Here is a 10,609-nt window from a genome sequence, read left to right on the forward strand (position 1 = left end):
ACGACACAAACCGGCTTAACAAACGAGAAATGTCCTCCTTTTGAGATGGACTGTGGATTTATGCTTGTAACGGCACAAACCGGCTTAACAAACGAGAAATGTCCTCTTTTTGAGATGGACTGTGGACATAAAGTGTGTTGATTGCGTTTTACGGCGGAGACTGTACGCTACGTGCGCTTGACAAATAACGTAGCGAACAAAAGTGACTGCGACAATAATCTCTGTCTAGGCGATGTCACTCTTCGCTGATATAGCATCCTTGACACACAATTAATAATACTTTTTAATATGGTTTGAGATACTGGAATAGAAAGACGTGTTGTCGGAGTGGATCTAATTGTACTGTTGCACTGCAGCCATTACGGGATTTGTTCGAGAATAAAGTTTATTGAAGCGCTGAACTGTAATATCTTGTGAACAGAAATACGAATATGGTTGTTTCGTTGAAGCGAACTACCTTATAAATAAGAATTTTGGAAATTTGTGCTTCAAGTTTAACTACACGCACGACTAAACACTCGTCTCAGAAAAACTGCTGGAAGAAACTTTTGGGGAAATTTGTGTAGTTCACAACTTGTACAGTGTGTAATCTGTGTTTCGTAAATTTTGTTTCGTGCTTGCTGGAGAGCTGGGTATACTCACGGCAGCCGAGCAGGCTCGTCCGTCACAAACGAACTTATAGACCCAACAATTACTGGTACAGGCAAGATCGGCGTATTGTCTTTGATTACAGATTCCTATGCCTCTAACATTCAAACTCTTCATCAAGAGGAAGTAATGTATTGTACGTATTTTCTAGTAGTTAGCGATTTGTAGCTACATTATAGTGCTGTGTGTTATATGTGCATTATATTTGATTTTTGTGTACTATAAATTCAGTGTGATGATGGGTCAGGTGCAAGATTTGTTTATTGTTACTGGGTTATGGTAAGGCCTCGTGGCTAGTTTTAGAAAACTCACAGTGAACATCAATCGGACGTTCACCCACTACTAAAGGTTTTGCAGATGAGCGAATTGCTACATCTAGGTCGAATGTTGATCCTTTAATGGAAATACTGAACAGATGGTCTTTTGGCCACGAAGTAGATGAGACGACTTCGAAGATAGAGAGAATAGATGACATCAGTGCGAAGACAGACAAAATAGACGAACTAGCTGCTAAAGTGTCTATTCTTACTGCTACTGTGAATGAAATATGTACTAGTCTGGTTGACATAAGTACTGAGGTGGACAATATGGTGACAAACAGGAGTTGGAAGAGATTACGTCACGTGCGACAGAGAGAGCCTCACAGCAGCACTCAAAATCACGGCTTTGCAGGAATTTGAAGGTACAGTTGAGTCTACATTAGACCAACTGAATACACAGATTACGGACGTGGCGTCCGGTTACGAAGGGTAAGTTGTACAGAGCAACGAAAACTTTTTTTCTAGGAAACTTAAACGGTGGGATAGAATTAAATAGAAGCAAGTTGAGACTTGTGTGCAACAAACCGTACAAGCAACCGGAGGCAATTTATCAGCAGACGGTTTACCCTCCAGTACCGAATGGAAAGCGTTGTTGGAAGAAGTAAAGGAACAAAGAGGCCCTGAATTCGTCCAGCGCAGGGAGCAGGTCAACGAGCCGGTGAAGGAATTTAGTCGAGATGTAGAAGAGGTTCGAGGGGCGCTGTAAACACCAAAGGCAGAGGCAGCAGGTGCGCAAATGCCACAGGCCTCGAGCTTCGTACACGAAGTACAAATGCGAGTAACAGGCGGGTGCGTCAAGCATTCTTGAATTGCAATGCAAACGCTGCTATAGGTGAACTGTCACCCAAAAACCTATAGGCGACCAATGCTCATGGCAGAAGAAATACTCAAACAGGTAATTTCAACCATCCACTGACGAGAGAAAATCTATGAATCCGGTTGGTTTCATACGGGGATTGCCTGGAGTTTTGCCAAGAGCATGGACTGAAACTCAGATAATTGGTCAGTTATTCAAAATGATAGTCAGAATCGCATTATTTATTTTGCCGCCAACCGGTTTCTACCCGCGATGATGTCATCTTCAGGGCAATTTACACTATTTGGTCGCTCGCTGGAGTCGTCATCCTGCCTCTGTACCGTTGGTAACTATCATAACTACCAACCGTACACCCGGCCGTGGTGGCCGAGCGGTTCTACGCGCTACAGTCTGGAACTGCACAACCGCTACAGTCGCAGGTTCGAATGCTGCCTTGGGCATGGATGTGTGTGGTGCAGGTTAGTTAAGTTTAAGTGGTTCTAGGTTCTAGGGGACTGATGAGTTCAGAAGTTAAGTCTCATAGTGCTCAGAGCCATTTTTGAACCAATCGTACACAGGCAGGGTGACGACTCCAGCGAACCACCAAATTATGTAAATTGTCCTGAAGATGACCCCATCGCGGGTTGAAACCGGTTGGCGGCAAAATAAATAATGCGATTGTGGCTGTCATTTAGAAAAACTGATTATACGTAAATTAATCGCTGTTTATTTCCATAGAACTATGTTGTCTAAAAATTCAGAAAATTAGCAGTGTGGCATGAACCTGTTGCCGTAATGACCCTATATTACGGGCTGTGGAACAGGTAAGCACTCACGGAGAGTTTGGAATAGCTTTTCTAGCGAAGTACTGGTGACAGGATGTTTAGCCTGGAAATTTTTTCTTACAAAACCGGATATTTAAGATAATATTTTGAAAAGTGTATGAATATGGCGTGCTACTGGGAAGAGCCGACTGCCATAAAGATTCGCTAAGCGTAATAAATTCCCCATTCGGAATGAGGGACAACCTCATCCATGCCAATGAGGACAGTGTCTGAGTTCTTGTCAGATTCAATAGGTCTGATTGAAGACGACATTAAAGCTAGAAAAGGACCAATGCGTAAGAGTAAGATGTTTGAATGTGTGTTGCGGTGGCGCGGTACCTTTTGACCTGCTCCTACCTGTGAACTCGTTGCAGCCCATCGCCGGTAGGAAAGGCGAGCAGACACCGGCTGAAGTGCAACTCACGCCTGGCGGCAGACAACGTAACTGTTCCAAGAATCGGGAAAAGGTCTTAATTTTTAACGAAACGTCGGAATACTGGCAGGACTTCGGTATACTCTGAACTTTGAGAATTTACACGTTCATTGACGAGCCGGTACTAATCGTAGCACAGTCATGCACAAACCCTTTCATTCACGTTACCAAGTTCGCGGCAACGTATTTCCCGAAATCAGGTACTAAGCACGGATTGTTCTTAAATGAAAATGTTCGCAACACTATTAAGTTTATCGGTGTCTAATGTACTGAAGTTTTTAGTCACCGATCTGCTTAATATGCCGCTCAGAATTACTGTCTAATCTCCTACAAAAAATGGCTCTGAGCACTATGGGACTTAACATCTGAGGTAATCAGTCCCATAGATTTGGATCTACGTAAACCTAACTTACCTAAGGGCATCACACACATCCACGCCCGAGGCAGGATTCTAACCTGCGACCGTAGCAGCCGCGTGGTTCCGGACTAAAGCGCCTAGAACCGCTCGGCCACAGAGACCGGCTTTCTCCTACACAAAATAAAAAATCCGATCTTTCTGAACAACACACTGGAATAAACATGCCTTCACTTTAAAACACTTTTGAAACATGTAGCACAACTAAAACGGGCAAATTATAACTTCCTTCGGAATTCATACTACACACGACCGTATTCTCCCACTTCAGACCGCTCCTTTCATGCCTAACCAATCAACTAATAACACACTTTTCAACTGTACTTTTCCCCGAAATAAATATTTGGCATTCTGATAATTTGTTTATACTTAACCTTATTAACTACACTCCGGGAAATGGAAAAAAGAACACATTGACACAGGTGTGTCAGACCCACCATACTTGCTCCGGACACTGCGAGAGGGCTGTACAAGCAATGATCACACGCACGCCACAGCGGACACACCAGGAACCGCGGTGTTGGCCGTCGAATGGCGCTAGCTGCGCAGCATTTGTGCACCGCCGCCGTCAGTGTCAGCCAGTTTGCCGTGGCATACGGAGCTCCATCGCAGTCTTTAACACTGGTAGCATGCCGCGACAGCGTGGACGTGAACCGTATGTGCAGTTGACAGACTTTGAGCGAGGGCGTATAGTGGGCATGTGGGAGGCCTGGTGGACGTACCGCCAAATTGCTCAACACGTGGGGCGTGAGGTCTCCACAGTACATCGATATTGTCGCCAGTGGTCGGCGGAAGGTGCACGTGCCCGTCGACCTGGGACCGGACCGCAGCGACGCACGGATGCACGCCAAGACCGTAGGATCCTACGCAGTGCCGTACGGGACCGCACCGCCACTTCCCAGCAAATTAGGGACACTGTTGCTCCTGGGGTATCGGCGAGGACCATTCGCAACCGTCTCCATGAAGCTGGGCTACGGTCCCGCACACCGTTAGGCCGTCTTCCGCTCACGCCCCAACATCGTGCAGTCCGCCTCCAGTGGTGTCGCGACAGGCGTGAATGGAGGGACGAATGGAGACGTGTCGTCTTCAGCGATGACAGTCGCTTCTGCCTCGGTGCCAATGATGGTCGTATGCGTGTTTGGCGCTGTGCAGGTGAGCGTCACAATCAGGACTGCATATGACCGAGGCACACAGGGCCAACACCCGGCATCATGGTGTGGGGAGCGATCTCCTACACTGGCCGTACACCTCAGGTGATCGTCGAGGGGACACTGAATAGTGCACGGTACATCCAAACCGTCATCGAACCCATCGTGCTACCATTCCTAGACCGGCAAGGGAACTTGCTGTTCCAACAGGACAATGCACGTCCGCATGTATCCCGTGCCACCCAACGTGCTCTAGAAGGTGTAAGTCAACTACCCTGGCCAGCAAGATCTCTGTATCTGTCCCCCATTGAGCATGTTTGGGACTGGATGAAGCGTCGTCTCACGCGGTCTGCACGTCCAGCACGAACGCTGGTCCAACTGAGGCGCCAGGTGGAAATGGTATGGCAAGCCGTTCCACAGGACTACATCCAGCATCTCTACGATTGTCTCCATGGGAGAATAGCAGCCTGCATTGCTGCGACAGGTGGATATACACTATACTAGTGCCGACATTGTGCATGCTCTGTTGCCTGTGTCTATGTGCCTGTGATTCTTTCAGTGTGATCATGTGATGTATCTGACCCCAGGAATGTGTCAATAAAGTTTCCCCTTCCTGGGACAATGAATTCACGGTGTTCTTATTTCAATTTCCAGGAGTGTATTTATCGTCCACGTTTCACTTCCATACATGGCCACACTCCATACAAATACTTTCAGAAACGACTTCCCGACACTTAAATCTATACTCGATGTTAGCAAATTTCTCTTCTTCAGAAACGCTTTCCTCATCGTTGCCTGTCTACATTTTATATCCTCTCTACTTTGACCATCATCAGTTATTTTGCTCCCCAAGTAGCAAAACTCCTTTCCTACTTTAAGTGTCTCATTTCCTAATATAATTCCCTCTGCATCACCCGGTTTAATTCGACTACATTCCATTATCCTCGTTTAGCGTTTTTTGATGTTCATCTTATGTCCTCCTTTCAAGACACTGTCCATTCCGTTCAACTGCTCTTCCAAGTCCTTTGCTGTCTCTGACAGAATTACAATGTTATCGGCGAACCTCAAAGTTTTTATTTCTTCTCCCTGGATTTTAATACCTCCTCCTAATTTTTCTTTTGTTTCCTTTACTGCTTGCTCAGTATACAGATTGAATGACATCGGGGAGAGGCTACAATCTTGTCTCACTCCCTTTCCAACCACTGCTTCCCTTTCATGCCACTCGATTCTTATAACTGCCATCTGGTTTTTGTACAAATTGTAAATAGCCTTTCGCTCCCTGTATTTTACCCCTGCCACCTTTAGAATTTGAAAGAGAGTATTCCTGTCAACTTTGTCAAAAGCTTTCTCTAAGTCTACAAATGATAGAAACGTAGGTTTGCCTTTCCTTAATATTTTTTCTAAGGTAAGTCGACAGTATTGCCTGACGTGTTCCAACATTTCTACAGAATGCAAACTGATCTTCCCCGAGGTCGGCTTCTACCAGTTTTTCCATTCGTCTGTAAATACCAATGTAGCACAAATTATTCTGTTAACTCGAGAAGCCGAATTTCAGATGGAGGCGACGATCTTCACGACGGCGCTGCTCCACAATAGTGGCCGCTAAGGCCAATTCCTGTGTGTTTCTGCCGATACACTCAGAACCTGCAATCTTCCTTTCCATATAAAAACAGGCGTCCGATAGAAAAAAGAAATATTCTTAAATTTAAATAATTGCAATTCTTTTACCCAGGCCACGGGGAATGATAGAACGTACGTGCCTCTACCCTGATTGTACGTTCTCAATCTCCGAGTGTGTTACGACATAATAATTTTACAAAAAAAAATTAAGACTGGTCTTCCTCATCAGATGGTAACCACTCGCCCCCGAATGTACGTACCCTCTGAATGTGTCTAGTCAGTCGTACGCATTGTTCTAGAGCTTTTTCTGTTAATATTCAGCGAATTGAATATCCGCAATTAATTTTTGTTTATGCCGCAAATCGCACTTCACGCGAAGTATTTATTACGCAAATTTCAGGCTCCATTTCGTGTCAAATAATTCCGAAGTACGGCTAAGCAAACCGTTACAATAATTTCATGTCTCTACAACTACAATAACACAAAACAGCGATAACATAACAGAGAGGGTACGTTACAGCTCCTACCGCCTGGATCGCCGGCCCTCCTCCCTTCTACAAATCCCTTCTAATCCCGGAACGCAATGCACAGCACGTCGCCTATCGCATCCGCCTCCCCTCCCCCACGTGGATCCTGTACAATTCCGTTCTCACAACTCCTCCTTTTCCTCGAATACCTCCAGCAAACTTAATCCCCTTCACCCGACTGTCTCTCCCGTCCTTTGCCACCCCCGCCTGCTGCCTCGCCTGTACTCCCACATACCACCCACTTTTCATCTCTCCACCCTCCTTACCCTCTCCCAAGGTGGCTTCCGCCGACTGCTCCTCCTTGATTATGCCCTCCTCCCCTCCATCTACCCCTCCTACCAACTTTGATACTCCCCTTCCTCCCCCCCTGTTTTTCCTCCAGGGCACCCTCTCCCCCCTCTCTTCCTCCGTCCCCCTCCCCCTGGGCTTCCACAACCACCCCCTACCCTCACCCCTCCCCCTCCCTTCTCCTCTGCCACTGACATCACCACACCATCCCTCTCCCTCTTACCCGCACCTCTTCCCTTTGGGAGGTCCCAGGCTTAGTGCGCCTGAGGTCGTCACCCGTGCTCGTGTGTGTCTTCGCGTCAGTGCTTCAGTGTTTCTCCATTTGTGCTCCTCCGTTCACGTGTGTAAACTCGTTGTTCCCAATTGTGTTTAGTGATGAACGTTTTTTGTTCAAAGTGTGCGCCCGTGAACGGCTTCATTTGTTTTACTATGTGTGTCTCACATTTTTGTCCATCATGTTTGTTTGTTTTACTGTCTTTCTGTTTCCTGTATGTGTTCACTGTGGCCGAAGAGCGGCAGGCATAGGCCGCTGCCGGCCTACCTTTATTTTAAAGGTATTAAAATAACAATAAAGAAAAAAAGTCGGTTTCTCTGTCTTAGGCCTGAGCCATCAGGGCATGAGGAGCGTTGCTGCAGAATTCGGTACGCTTACTGGATCGAAGAGAGCTCTTGCAGAAGTTCCTGCGCTGCGCCCGAGGCAAAAAGCCATCCGTTATCTGAATAACATAAAAATAAGACTAAGTACTTTTCCTCAAAGCAAGATCTCAGCTGAAATATTAAATGATATGTAGTAATGTAACTAGTACTGTTGTAACGTAAAGGAAAGCTGCATTGTCATAATGATTAATTGTTGTGATGTACAGGGAAGCATTTCATGCTAAAAGTTAACAATCTGACTACAAGAATTTTGTACGGTATGAACTGCTTGAATAATGAACTTTCACATAAAACCTAAGATAGTTAGATTTGCAAAATTGATAACTAAAAGTGATACACAACACAGAAGATGTAACTGAATGACTTAAGTTGGCCCTGACTGAAAAAAAAATCAACATATTTAGTCCTTGCCCCTATTCTGCGCAAATCTGGATAACGCGTTCTAGCACTGCTCTGTCTTACGCGCCGCTATGCTAAAGCTGCAAATTATTATATCTACACATAGACACTCGAGAGGTGCAACGAGTAGTCTGTTACCTGATAATCGAAGTATTTTCCGAGCATCAATTAAAAACTGTAAGAGAAAGGTAGATGAAAAATGAAATATGGCCATAAATGACAAGACTAAGTTTTTCTGAATACTGTGAAAAAGTGCTCATCGCTGATTTTATATTTAATGAACGCCTTAACATCCAAACGATACACTTTCCTATTCTTATCTAGCAACTCTCAGTACAATAACCTAGTTAGTCGAATGGCGCAGCAGTAGCGAAAAAAAAGTAATCTCAATGTAATATTTACCTCTGACATTCCACTTCTGGTATACTCTTAGTTCTATTAAACTTCCTCGTTCACAAATCATTTCCGTTACGTTCTTGATATAATCGTGTTCATGAAACACAGCGATGAACTGAAACTCCACATCTGAAACACTACATTACCATTGCTTCCTCACTATATAACACAGCTTAACGTTATCTCTCCACTGCGCCCTCACGCAGTGATCAAAAGTATCCGGACACCTGACGGAAAATGTCCTATAAGTTCGTGGCGCCCTACATCGATAATGCACGAATTCAATATGGTGTTAGCCCAACCTTAGCCTTGATGACAGCTCCCACTGTCGCAGGCATACGCTCAGTCAGGTGCTGGAGGGTTTCTTGGGGAACGGCACCCGATTCGACACGGAGTGCTGCACAGAGGAGAGTTATCAATGTCGGTCGGCGAGGGCTGGCACGAAGTCGGCGATCCAAAACATCTCAAAGGTGTTCTATAGGATTCACAGTCTATTACACGGATGTTGTCCATAAGGTATTCTATAGAATTCATGTAAGGACACTGTTCAGGCCAGTCCACTACTGGGATGTTATTATCATGTAACCACTCCGCCACAGGCCGTGCATTATGAACAGGTGCTCGATCGTGCAGTCGCCATCGCCGAATTGCTCTTCGACAGTGGGAAGCAAGGAGGTGCTTAAAGCATCAACGTAGCCCTATGCTGTAATAGTGCCAAGCAAAGAAAAAAAAAACAAGAGGTGCAAGCACCCTCCATGAAAAACACGAACATACCGCAATACCACCGCCTCCGAATTTTACTGTTGGCACTACACACGCTGGCAGATGACGTTCACCGGGCATTCGCCATACCCACACTCTGACATCAGAGCGGCAGATTGTGTACCGTGATTCGTCACTCCACAAAACGTTTTTCCACTGTTCAATCGTCCAATGTTTACGCTCCTTACCGCGAGCGAGGTGTCATTTGGCATTTACCGGCGTGATGTGTGGCTTGTGAGCAGCCCGCTCGACCATGAAATCCGACTTTCTCACCTCCCGCCTAACTGTCATAGTACTTGCGGTGGATCCTGATGCAGTTTGGGATTCCTGTGTGACGGTCTGGACAGATGTCTGCCTATTACACTTTACGACCCTCTTCAACTGCCGGCCGGTGTGGCCGTGCGGTTCCAGGCGCTTCAGTTTGGAACCGCGTGACCGCTACGGTCGCAGGTCCGAATACTGCCTCGGGCATGGATGTGTGTGATGTCCTTAGCTTAGTTAGGTTTAATTAGTTCTAAGTCCTAGGCAATTGATGACCTCAGACGTTAAGTCGCATAGTGCTCGGAGCCCTTTGAACCATTTCTGAACACAAAGTCAAAAATTATTTCTACCATACTATTGTTCTCATCAGAGATTGTTTGATCATTAAGAATTTCCTGAAAAACGCATTTGTTAGGTCTTCAAATATTACTAAAATATACAGATCTGGACCTTCTAGCAGTCAAAGTGGAATCACCCTAGAATCAACAAGATGAACCATAACAACTTCGACGAAATTTACGTGGGAATCCATTCAAGATAAGTGCCAAAATTAATGACTTTTTTACAGTGACTTCATTATTGGCGATACCATCCACAGTCTATAAATTTGTTGTTGCCCGATAAAGCGAACATATGCTGCGTGAGCGACATTATTAATTTGATTTCTAACCTGCTTTGCAAATGGTGGTATTGTTAGAAGTCAGTGCGGAATTTTCAAAAATGGTTCAAATGGCTCTGAGCACTATGGGACTTAACATCTCTAGTCATCAGTCCCCTAGAACTTAGAACTACTTAAACCTAACTAACCTAAGGACATCACACAACACCCAGTCATCACGAGACAGAGAAAATCCCTTCTCCCGCCGGGAATCGAACCCGGGCGCGGATGCAGAATTTTATTTGGAAGAATGGCCCTACATGCAACGAATTATAGATGACACCTATCAAACCAATTTGTCGGATGTTGCCGCAACAGCGAAATCAAATTGTTGTGCTATCCACGACAGAGTGTGGGTACGGAAACAGCGCAGAAGAAACCTCCCCTCGTTCAGCTCTCAGCGTTCGAGGAGAGCGAGAGAACGGCATGCATCTCTCCAAGGAATCAGCAGCGCAGC

The sequence above is a fragment of the Schistocerca gregaria genome, chromosome 11 (assembly GCF_023897955.1).
Source record: "Schistocerca gregaria isolate iqSchGreg1 chromosome 11, iqSchGreg1.2, whole genome shotgun sequence".
In the NCBI taxonomy this organism is placed as follows: domain Eukaryota; kingdom Metazoa; phylum Arthropoda; class Insecta; order Orthoptera; family Acrididae; genus Schistocerca; species Schistocerca gregaria.